Here is a 12,812-nt window from a genome sequence, read left to right as displayed (position 1 = left end):
CTTCTTTGTTAATCGGTTTTTTGAAGGCTTGAGGCAATATAACGAGAAAGAGGAAGCTGCCTTAGTTTGAGTGAAGCCAAAGGAGAAAGGAACAGGTGATTGATGCTAAAAACCTGGCAGAAAGCACATGTCAGTTTTACAACAGGCTCCAGGGGTAGAGGAAGCAGTTGAACTATCTTTTTATCGTTGGGTTATGTGATAAAAGCTCCTCTGCGCAGCCACAAAGGAGCACAGAAACACAAGGGCGGGAGGGCAAGCCTAAATCTACCCTGCCCTGCAGGGCTACTCCCAGGCCCATCACCGGAACCATCAGCCCTTCAGTGGCTCACCTCCACAAGCCCAGACACACAAGGCAGGCAGGAACACAAATTAAGGACTTGGAGGCAGGGACACCCTGTGTGGGCTGCTCACAGGACTGTCCTGGGAGAGCCCCAGCCCCAGGATCCAGGTGTGAAACCTGTCAAGGTGAGCCAATGCAGGAGCACCTTTCATGTAATGGTGGGACACATCATGGGATACAGGGGAAGAGCATTTGGGGATTGCACAGGATTTACTATGGGTTATTTAGGGAAGGAACCAAAAACAGGGAAAGGGATGGATTTAATGGATTTGGGTGACTCAGGGAGGGAAAACTGGGGGGGATATAAGGGAATAAAAATGTCTAGTCACATGTAAGTAATTTGCTGGTCAGTACGCTCATCAGGCCGTGCCCTGAGCCTGACCAGTGCAGTGTGTCCTGACTCAATAATTCTCATTTAGCTGTTCCTGAGTGGGGGGCTCTGTTCTGTGTGTGTACGTGGGGGACCGAGTGCCACCAACTGGAGTCAGACCACAGGTCAGAGCACTTGTGTCTCTGTGGCGCAGTGACTGGGGCGACCTGATCTATGGGCCAGCACGGGGAGTAGCACCTTGGGTCACAGTGGCCCACGTGCCCATGGCGCCAGCACCTGGAACAAGTGCAGATCTGGGTGCCAGCGGCTGAGCTGGGGCCACAGGCTGAAAGGCCTGTGTGCCAGTGACCGGGGAGACCCAAGGAGGTGACACCAAGTGCCAACCCAGGGGTGGGACCACGGGTCAGAGCCCTGTCCCCACGGTGGAGGACCTGGAGCAGGTGCGGGTGTACGAGGGAGCGTGTGAGCACCGGCAAGGATTGAGCCAGGCAGGAGGTGAAGCGGCCTCAGAGTCAGTGGTGGTGGGATGCCTACTGGTAAGCCCACAGGAGGAGCTGGCTATGGGGGGGGCCAGGAGAGTCCTGGCCACCTCCCTGTGCATGTGTGTCTACCTGAGTGAGATGATAGTTCGTACCAGCAACAGGAGTGGGGCTGTAGCCTGGAGGGCTTTTATGTCTGGTTGCCAGTAATGGGGGGAGACTGGGATCCAGGGTCAGCTACGGGGCAGGCTGAGTGTCTCTGTATGTGTACGTTCCCACCCGTGGACCTCCAACCTGCTCAGTCAGAGAGGGGAGCAGGATGAGGCCGTTGATGTTCGTGTGAGCACTGTGAGTGTCTGTCTGTGTCATCAGTATGTATGATTACACCCACGGTCATGTGTATGTGTATATATGTGGGGTATACGTGTGCTCTGTGTGTGTGTGTGCCTAGCGGGAACATATCAGCCTTGCTACTGGTTGGACCTGGGAACATGGAGCTGCAGCAACCTTACCTCTCTCAGGCTGTTAGATATGGCCTGATACGTTTTTCTCCTAACACATATCTTTTGAAAAAACATTTGGAAAAACATGGGAAGAAATACTGTCCAACAAACTCCTGAAACGTGAGGGAGACAACTGTTTTTTTCCAGAAGGGGAAGGAAATAAGTTTGTTAAATACGGAGACCTTCACAGAGACCAATGGTGAAAGGCTGGGTGAAAACACTTGCGTTAAAGCGTTACACAGTTTTGACTATACTAACCAATGGGAACAGTTCATCACTTCCCTGGGGAAGGCCTTCACGCCAAGTGTGGCGGCAGTTTCCAAGCTAAGCTGGAAAGCACATGCCTGTGTTTTCACCTGAAGATACATATATTTGCACAGCTAACTGGATCATCAGTTATCATGCCCAAAAGGCTTTAAAAAAGCCTGACCTTAGTATTTTGCTGATCTGAAAAGCCACCAGAACCGCTAACTTTTCCTAAATCAATGATGATATCAACAAAGATAGCATATGAGACACCTAACAATTTTTAGTTTGCTTTTCTAGCAAAACTAAGAAAAAAATCAATTATTTTTTAAAAATGCATTTGATGTTAAGCAACGGAAGGTTGAAGAAAATGAAGACCCAGGATGAAACTGGGGAGGCAATTCATGCTGCCTGGTTTGTACCAGGTCGAGTACTCCCTCCTGGTTAAACAAATCCTTACTTTGAATGCATTCTGCCCTCTTCCACAACAACCTCTGAGAGTGCATATTTCAAATCTGGTTTTGTTGAAAGGAAAATAGGCAAGCCAAACACCGATGCTGGTAAGTCCCATGAAACAGTCTGTCCTTGAGAACAGAATCCATGTTTTTGGTACTCTGCTCCATAACAGAAGAAAACCCATGCAACTTACTCAAAATACAAATTTGGGATTCTTCAGCCTGGAGAAGAGAAGGCTCTGGGGAGACTTTATTGCAGCCTTTCAATACTTAAAGGGGGGCTTGTAAGAAAGACGGGGATAGACTTTTTACTAGGACCTGTTGCGATAGGATGTGACAGGTTGACCCTGGCTGAACACCAGGTGCCCACCAAAGCCGTTCTATCACTCCCCCATCCTCAGCTGGATAGGGGAGAGAAAATATAACAAAAGGCTTGCGGGTCGAGATAAGGACAGGAGAGATCATTCACTATTACTGTCACGGGCAAAACAGACTCAGTTTAGGAAAATTAACTCAATTTATTACAAATTAACCAGAGCAAGGTAATGAGAAATAAAACGAAATCTCAGAACACCTTCCCACCACCCCTCCCTTCTTCCCGGGCACAACTACACTCCCGGATTTCACCACCAAGCCCCCCCAGCGGCACAGGGGGACAGGGATGGGGTTTATGGTCATCACACGTTATTTTCTGCCGCTTCACCTCCTCAGGACGAGGGCTGATCACACTCTTCCCCTGCTCCAGCGTGGGGTCCCACCCACGGGAGACAGTCCTCCACGAACTCCTCCAACGTGGGCCATTCCCACGGGCTGCAGTTCTTCACGAACTGCTCCAGCATGGGTCCATTCCACGGTGTGCAGTCCTTCAGGAGCACACTGCTCCAGCGCGGGTCCCCCACGGGGTCACAAGTCCTGCCAGAAAGCCTGCTCCGTGGGCTCCTCTCTCCACAGATCCGCAGGTCCTGCCAGGAGCCTGCTCCAGCGCGGGGTTCCCACGGGGTCACAGCCTCCTTCGGGAACCCACCTGCTCCGGCGTGGGGTCCTCCACGGGCTGCAGGTGGAGATCTGCCCCACCGTGGACCTCCCTGGACTGCAGGGGGACAGCCTGCCTCACCAGGGTCTTCCCCACGGGATGCAGGGGAATCTTCGCTCCGGCACCTGGAGCATCTCCTCCCCCTCCTTCTTCACTGACCTTGGTGTCCGCAGGCTTGTTTCTCTTACATGTTCTCACTCCTCACTCCGGCGGCAGTTTCTTCCCGTCCCAACTTTTTTTTCCTTCTTAAAAATGTTCTCACAGAGGCGTTACCACTATCGCTGATTGGCTCGGCCTTGGCTGGCGGCGGGTCTGTCTTAGAGCCGGCTGGTATGGGCTCGCTCTCTCTCGAACACAGGGGAAGCTTCCAGCAGCTTCTTACAGACGCCACCCCTGTAACCCCCCCCCCCCGCTACCAAAACCTTGCCAAACAAAACCAATACATAGGACAAGGGGTAATGGTTTTAAACTAAAAGAGTGTAGATTCACACTAGATATAAGGAAGAAATTTTTTTACGATGAGGCTGGTGAAACACTGGAACAAGTTGCCCAGAGAGGTGGTAGATGCCCCATCCCTGGAAACATTCAAGGTCAGGTTGAATGGGGCTCTGAGAAACCTGATCTAGTTGAAGATGACCCTCCTCACTGCAGAGGTGTTGGACTAGATGACCCTTAAAGGTCCCTTCCAACCCAAACTGCTCTATGATTCTATGATGATACAGTTGTTAACAAGTTACTAGGTCCTCTTTTATACATAATGCATTCCTCTTGGAAGTATATATGGTTTCTCCTCACATTTTATACTAAATTACTACACATTGATATGCAATTTATATTTTTAATTATAATCTCACATCTATTTATTTTCTGCCAAAGCCAGACAGTACGCATATGAAATAATTTTTAGAAATATTAACAGTATGAATAATAATGGCTATATTATAACAGTAACAGCAAAAGACTTGTAATCTCATATCCTATAAGGAATGCTACACATTACCAGGAAAAACTACCTTTCAGCTGTGTATTTCGTCCTGCTAATGACTGCCCTCAGCAGGACAGTTACAGCAGAGCTTCTCTGTTTTTTTGAGATTAACAGGGTCAAAGATAAACTATTGCTTTCTTACCACAGGGTGTCACTGCAGATAGCACAATAATCTTCAAAACTCACATTAATGAGACATTTAAAACCCAAAGCCTCCTGAATGAAGCAACTCTTTCACACCTCTCTGGTTGCTGCCTGTCAGCTTGAGTGTTTATTACATCCTTGGACTTGCAGCCTGAAGTATGTGAAGACACTGCATTGCTGCTTCCCAGGAAAACCTCCCCATCTTTCTCATTGCGTATCAAAGTAAACAAGAATCAGCTCATTTTGAGGCAAAAAGGGTTGTCTCTGCTGTCCTAGACATACCCAGAGAACACTTCCAACTATGGAGTATCTCCCCCTGCAGATCCCTGCCATATCACTTATGGTCCTGCAATGCTTAATAAAAAAACCCCACACCATCCCCCAGAAAGCTTCTGCCATACCTGTGGTGATGGTCTTTAAGCAGAAAGATGGTGCAATAGCTTGCTTTCCCTGCATCATGAAAGGTGATTACTGGAAACAGAGAGAAAAACTTGCCTTGTAAGCTCTTAAATTTTATTTTTATGTCTTAAGAATCAAATCCTGAAGTTGGGATTTTCTTGGATAATCACAAAACAAAAGGTTAGACCTGACTTCTCCAACCAGATGAAACGTAATGTTTTTTTCTTGCTAGAGACCCAGATGTTCTGTCATAAAGACAGTCGCATAAAGCACCTCAAAAGAAAACAAGGTGCACAGCAGTCATTTTCCAAAAGTGTTTTTATTTAGTGTTTGCAGACAAGATTTGGCATCGGATTCAATAGCTCACCACTGCTGCCCCCAATGTCAGAAGACCAGCAATGGTGCTCTGCCTCTGCTTGCTGCGCACAAGACCAAAATGTTTCTGCCTATCTGAACGTGATGAGCTCTATAGGGACGCATCTACTGAAATTCAACAGCATGGGTGTGTAGAAGACCAGCCTAGGTGATCTAATAGGTCCTCCTGGCTTCAAACTGGACACATGCAAAGCCATCTCACTCTAAAGGAAGACCAGATAACAGGTTTTCCTGCATATGCATAAAGGTATAGCAATATAATCTGAGTGGTTTGAGAGTATCTGATGCAAAGATGTACTATGATGAAGATGTACAATGATGAAGAGTACTAACATAGCCCACCATGACCATTAAGAAAATATTGGTTCTATTTATTTAACCGCAAGACCGTTAAGAGAGCAGTGGAAACAACCAGCACTGTGCAATTTACAGTCTTCCGTACAAAAAAAAATGATTAATACTAAACACTACTTACAGGGGGATTTAAATTTGTGGGATCCTTCTTAACGAACACAAGCATTTCCTCTTTCTCTCCCTGTCTGCTTCTGGTACTCAAACCCAAACATTTTGAGTTCCCTTTTAACCCATTCAGCTAAAAAGCAGCTTCCTCAAATGCACAGCCCTCACCTCTCCTGCGTGATGCAGTGCAAAAAGGCTGGTTAAAGGCAGATGTAACCTTCTCTGGATAGCGCGGTTCTCCTGCAGAGCCCCTTCACCCTTCTTTGCGTCCTCATCCTCAGCTGGTTCCCCGTGCTCAGCTCTCCCACCTCGCCTCCGCTGAGGCTGAGTTTTCTGGGTGAGGGCTGACCTTCAGGTGATGGAGATGCTGCTGCTGCTGCTGCTGCAGGAGGTCCTGAGCCCAGACGTGCACTCGGGGGACTGTGGCCTCCTCACCTGACATCTGGTCCCATTGGCCAGACTGCTGGTAAGACTGGTGACCCCACGTGTGTGGCCTTCTCCATTCGGCCTGCCTGTTATTAATATTAAGACCTCAGGAAGGCAATAACTAACCCCAAGTAAGCTATGGTCTCTCTGCCCTTCAGGCTTGATCTTTAAAGCAGACATAGGTTCACCCAAGAGTCCATAATTCTTGGTTAACCTTTTCTTGCCGAGGGTAGGGTCTATGTAAGATTACATGACACTAATATCATAAGAATGTCTCCTGAGATCTATGGAAAATGGGAGAAGCATCAGAAGAAGGAACTGGCTTTACCAAGTCTCCAGCGGCAACGCCAGGAGCTGGTACCACCTCTGCCTTACGCTTAGTAGTTGCTGCTTGCTGAAATGCTACTAAGTGAAAGCATCTAGGGGTGAAATGAAAACCAGGCTCTTCCTCCCTTTTCACTAGTCCCCATATTTTATGTCTGCAATCATCCTGGGGGCTGTATGTGATGTATAAGTACCCCCTGGCTGGCACCCTGCTGGAGTGGGGCTTCCTGGTCCCACTGTAGACCAGCCCTAAGACCCAGTTCTGTGCAGGGCTTCATGGCCCACCAGACTCCGGGTTTCTGTAGGCAAGCCCAAAAGGTGGCACTGGCTTATTTTTTTAAGTAAGTCATGGGAAAAAAAGGGGGGTTTGGGTCATGCTGAAATCAGTTAAAAAACAACACGTGGCTTAGCTGCCCAAAGTGACCCGGGTCTGTGATGATGGCAGGACAACAGCCACCTCCTGCTGAAACCCCGAGCAGCAGGGAGGGACACGAGCCCAGCGGGCATCGTCACCTCTGCCTCTGGTCCCCAGCTGGCTGCTGCAAGGGCTGTATCCCCGGGGGCCAGACAGAGGCCGGGTGAGCTGGGGTGACCCTGCCGGGGTATATGGTATGCAGGCTTGACCTGCTGGGGCACATCGACGCAGGCGCTTTTTGATCAGCCTTCCCCAAAGGTACCTCTGTCAGAGGCAGCGGGGAGGGCAGGGGAAGCGAGAGGGGCAGCAGCGAGGTGGGAGACCTGAGAGAGGGGTGGCACCTCCGACTGCAGCCTCTAAACACTGCCCAGCAGCTCTAGAAACCTCTGGGGGAGAGGAGGCTTTGCAGCAGTGTATCAGCTACTCCGAGCCTTTTAACTTGGACGTTGACCTTAGGAATGTAATCAGAGAGCTGATTATAAATAGTTTGTGCAGTTGTTGATGAGATTAAAATGTGCTGTGGCAGGCGGTTGGAAGCAGAGGGTTACTCCAGTGTGTGCCCAAGATGCTGTACCCTCAGTTGTCTAGGCCTGCACGGCAAGCCTGAAAAAGGGAAGTGGCTAAAAAAAATGCTCAGAAAATGGTCCCAGGGAGGGGGGGGAAGGAGGAAGTAGCCTGGCTTACAAAACAGGGGGTGAGGGACAAGGAAGAGAAAATTAAGGAGGGAGGACAGTCGCTGCAAGGGATCATAGTCCAGGCACGGGGTGGACTTACCTTAGAGCTAAAACACAAAAACATCCTGCAGAGACAAAGACTAAACCAGCAAAACCCTAAATCCAGAGGAATGCCCTAAATAGCAGAAGTAAAAACCTCCAGGTAAACTGTCGGTGCTAATTTGTGTTCAGATGGCAGCGTGCGATGGGGCTTGGGAGAAAGAGAGGGAAAAAGAGGTAGGGAAGGAGAAGTGCAAGAGGTGGGCGAGCCAGCAGGTCGGGGAATCTCCTCTAGCTGAGAGAGAGAGCTGCAGCAGCACCGCAAGGTGGGCACAAAATGGCCCTGGGAACAGCCAGTTGTATCAGCCACAAGTTTGGGCAGGAGTTGCTGCCAGCCCTGTGCTGCCTCAGTGAGCAGAGGAAAGCTACTGCCTCCTGGAAAGCCCCAAACTTTACAACATCATAGACTTCACAAGCGAAGGACAGGGAAGGAAACAGCAGGGAGGTCCAGTGGGGCACGAAAAGGAGGCAAGGAGACGGTGGTGGGCAGTGTAAAAGGCAGTGGTATCAACCTGCTGTGGGGTTTTCTGCGGTTACTATGAAGAGTTTTAAGGAGAAATTTGAGAGATGCCACGACCTGTGCAGGATGCTGCTCTAGAGCATCATCCAAATGGGGGTGGCAGCTGGGAAGAAAGCAGAGGAACGCTTGTTGGGCAGCGGGGCAAGGATGACTTTGGTGGGCAATGGGGACCAGGAAACGCCTTGAAAGCAAAGACAAGCAGGCCATGGCAGAAAACCATATTTGGAGGAGAACGGTGAAGCAGCAGAGAGGTGCAAGGGGGACAGGGTGATGACCAGTGGTAGGCTGGGAAAGCCACCAGTACAGCCAGCTCCAGGAAGCTGTCCGTAGGGAAAACCACCTGTGCGAGGCCCCAGCAAAGTATTGGTGGTGGCCAAGACGTGGAGCTCTTGAAAAAGAGCTGTATGGATGCCCTGGAAAGGCTGGGTCACGGGATCCTTGGCAGGCGAGCGTGTAGGTAAGGCAAGCTCTGCTAGCGTCCCTCATGGGCTGCTCCCACATTTGGAAAGGTGCTGAGGTCCCCCCATGCTGGTTCCCCACCAGCTCACAGTGCAGGCAGATCGACAGACAGATATTATTCAGGACGGATGGACCTGGAAGCTTCAGGTTTCTCTCTGTCCTGCCTCTGAGGACCACCTGGTTTTTGGTTTGATGGGAAGACGGTGCTGGAGCAGAGAGTGGGTCTGTCAGTCAGCAGCACAGGGGGTGGACTGGGGTTTGTATCTGTGGATGAAGAAATCCCTGAGGAGAGGTGCGTCAGGACAAGAGGAGGAGATAGGTACGGCACACCCCTTGTTCACTGCTGAAAGCTGGAGGTTTTGAGAGAAAAACTGCTCATCTGTGTAATTCATAGATGGGAGAACTTTGCTGAGAGAAGCAGCAAAAAAAAAATGTTATGAAGGATTAAAAGGAGTGCTCTGAGACATGCTACAAAGCACATTATTTTCTTCCCCTTACTTCAAAAAACCCAGTAGTTATCAGTCTCGTCCTGGTGACCGAAACGCATGAGCAACTGAAGGATGTCTTATTACTGACACCTGAGTGCATGCACAATGTGACAGCAGCAACTTTCACAGATGCCAAGCTCTATAAACCTATTTAAATCAATACAATATTCCCATCAAGCCAGTCTGCCCAAGTTCTGGCTGGAGCTGTGTCCCTAAAGCTAGACTTCAGCATCGCCTGTTGTGAATTTTTAGGGCTCAGTGCTACCAGGTCGTAACGTTGCAGGGGGCAGAACGTAAAGCCATCCATAACCTAAAGGGACTATATTTTTCCTACCCAAGGTCTGAGCAGAGCGAGAAAACGAATGCTCTTTACTGACATAAGACAAAGCGATAGAGCTAGTAAAAATAATGCTTCTATGAACGGTGAAACTTCAGTCGCCAAATTTCCTGTGGCTTTACGCTTCCTGTTTATGTTCCTTTCATGCCACGCGTATGAAGGGGTGAGCTCTCCTCAGGGCTTTTTGGGTGCTCTGCACAGTCCTGCCTGCCTTGGCCGGTGCCCGTGGCCACGGCGAGGCTTGCACTGCAGCCGCCTCCCCAGCACCGCAGCTCTCCGCAGCTCTTCTCCGCACGCTGCTCAAGTCAGGCAGTGGGTGGCGGAGCTAGGCGGGATGCTGAGGGCCAGGGAGAAGGGGCATTGACAAAACGTGGTCACAGTTGTGGCCTCTTTTCTTTAGGAAAGCTGGCTGAACAATAAAATAAAAGCAAAATACAAACCTTTGTTGGAACAAATGACTCCTGTTCGCGTTTCTTCACCGGGGCGAGGGTGATGGTGACAGCTGCCATGGGTGATTTGTTCCTGCACTGATTATCATGGGGGGGGGGGTGGGTCTCCAGCACCCCAGACATTAACGCCATGTTGAAACCTGTGAGTAGTGGAGCAGAGTGAAAGCAGTGCAAAGAGAGCACGAACCTTGTAGGATTTGTTCATTTTAATGCTGGCAGTGTTAAAAAGAAAACCAAACCTACGTTTCACAGGATTGATAATAACCCCACTAAACCAACCACCTTTCTTTTGTTATCTAGCATTTAGGTTACAAGTACGAAGCATTGGGGAGCTTAATGGGGAGCCAGTTCACTCATTGGCTTTAGTTGGGATTTAACCTGAAAGCCGCATTGCTTATAATGAGACCTGCAGCTGAATCATGGTAGTAGGGGAATAAAACCACGGTGGTATCAAGCTTAAGCTGGGAAACGAGATTCCAGCATGGATGTACGTGTAGGTGCTGGCACTGAGCAATGAGGCATTTCTGTGCAAAGGCCCTGAAAAAGATTGGAGCAAAATGTCACAAACCTTTGGAACCCAAAGATACAAGTTGAAAAAGTGTAAAAATAGAGAGGCAAGCTTCCTCTGCCTCAGGCTTCTTGTTTTGACTGTATCCTGATCTCTCCATAACTACAAGCGATAAGATATCTGCAGTGGAGTTCACCATTTACCTCCTTTCTTAAACAGAGGATCATTTGTATTGCCATCTTGCAAAATGTTGCAAAACACTCCAAACACTGATTGCAGGCCTAAGCCGACAGCATTGCAGGTACCGCCCATTTCCAGGCTGCTTTTACTCCATGTCTGGGAGGCGTATATGACAGACGGTAGCACAGCCACAGCAAAACTCATGCAACTCAATTTGCTGAGGTTCCGCAGGGATTTTGGTTGAGAAATGGGAAAACTGAAACGCAGATCTAATGAGATTACAGTGAGATCCTGAGGAGGAAAAAACAACCGTAGAGGAGAATTTAGCCCAGGATTTTCAACACTGTTTTAAGGCACAGGCAGACCTGCCAGCCTCACTGGCATTGTGCTGGGCAGCGAGGAAAGGTCTTACATGCATGCCCCCCCCCCACTTACTGCCAGGGTACCTGGCAGTGCATCGGGGCTTGCTGTATTCTGGGGGTTTAATTTCCAGCCGGCATTAGCTGGCTTTGGCCTGCCAAAGTCAGGAGAGCCACGTCAGGTCAGGAGGGCTGTGCCTCCGCCATTCCTGGTTTACCATAAACACGGAGTAACAGAGATGGCCCGTGGACAGGAGCCCTGTGATGATGGACACTCAGTGAGCCCTCCAAGGCCCGTGGCTTTTGTCCTTTAGGCATTTCCTTCAAGTTAGCAAAATAACCAGCAGCTTTGCATGCAAGCAACAGCACCTGTGTTCTGGTGGGAAGTGGGAGATGAGGAGAAGAGGAGCAACTTTGCAGCGCCGGGCTTGTAGAGAGAGGTCATGTTTTTCACCAGAACCAGTAATAAAGCAGGAGAAAGGGGCATTTTGAGCAACCTGTCTTCCTTTGCATTTCTCATGTCCTCAGCTCATCAGGACTACCGCAACACAGAGCCTGTGACTTAAGGAGAAAAAACAACAGTGCATCTTGATCTTCTTTTTGGGTTGATACTATAGTTTAGCCCTGCTGTGAGGTCAAGGGACAGAAGCGCAATGGTGAAGTTGAAGTACTTGACATGGGTGATCAGATGGGACAATAGGCTAAGTAATGAAGCTCTTCTCAAAGCTACCTTCCATGTCTGTTCCCTTTTGCACATGAAACCGATTAATGCAGCGGCATTTGGCTTCGGCCAAGGAGGAGAAGCCATTCAACTGGACAGGCTGCCACTTCTTGCTTGGAGAAGTGAGAGGTGTTGCTGCTGAGAGGGCCAGGTGCTAAAAATCGCACTGCTTTGGACAACCGGCCATGGACGAGCTCCTGCGGATGAGCAAGTACTTGCAGATGAGCTGAAATGTTCTTCTTAAGGAACAAGATTCCTCCGGTTGGAAAGAGAGTGGAGATAATGTGATGAAAACTTTAAATACACAGTCGGAAAAAAAGAGGGGAAGCCTGGGCAAACACCACCAGGAGATCTGCTAACAGCTTTTGTGTAAAGGTTCTCTGCAACTCTTCCACAAACTATTTACAACGGGTTTATGTGCATTAAGTGTTGGCTTGCCAAGCAATGAAACATTACCCTTTCTTTGAAGCTGACTGGGAACTATTAACACCTGCTTATCAGGCTTTTACATATCTAGCCCAAGGTATAATTTTATAAGGCTTTCCCACACAGAGAACTCTTGACTCTTCAGCCAGATCCACTCCACAAGTGAAATGGTGGTGCGGGAGGAAAAGAAATGCAGTGAAATTATACATAATTGCTTTTTTTCCACCTCTATTATACAGGGAGCAGGTGAGTCAGCATTCCTATAGAACTACTTTACTGGGAAAGGAGAAGCCTTGCCTCAGCCTCTGCTTTTGATACCTACATACTAAAACTTTCCTGCAGGGCTGGTTGCTGCTTATCAGCGCCATAACATGCATACCTGTGGAGTACTCCTTTCTTCTTTCATTAGAAGGAGGATTTGCCACCCCACATGTAATTATTTAAAGCAAATGGGAAAATAGTAACCACAAACATCTGAGCTGTGTTTTTCAACATAGTCCCACTAATTTAATGTACTACTGAAGTCCAGTTGGGTTAATGGGTCCAGGTGTCATGTCATGACTTACAGAGCAAAGGAATTAAGCCTTCTCCTAGCTTTAAATCACCTGAATAGCTGCTTCTGGTTGTTGCTGTTGTTGATTTCTTTGAGATACTGAAGACACAAGTACAAATAAATTG

Source organism: Accipiter gentilis, chromosome 3, assembly GCF_929443795.1.
Source record: "Accipiter gentilis chromosome 3, bAccGen1.1, whole genome shotgun sequence".
Classification (NCBI taxonomy): domain Eukaryota; kingdom Metazoa; phylum Chordata; class Aves; order Accipitriformes; family Accipitridae; genus Astur; species Astur gentilis.
This window is presented reverse-complemented; position numbering follows the sequence as displayed.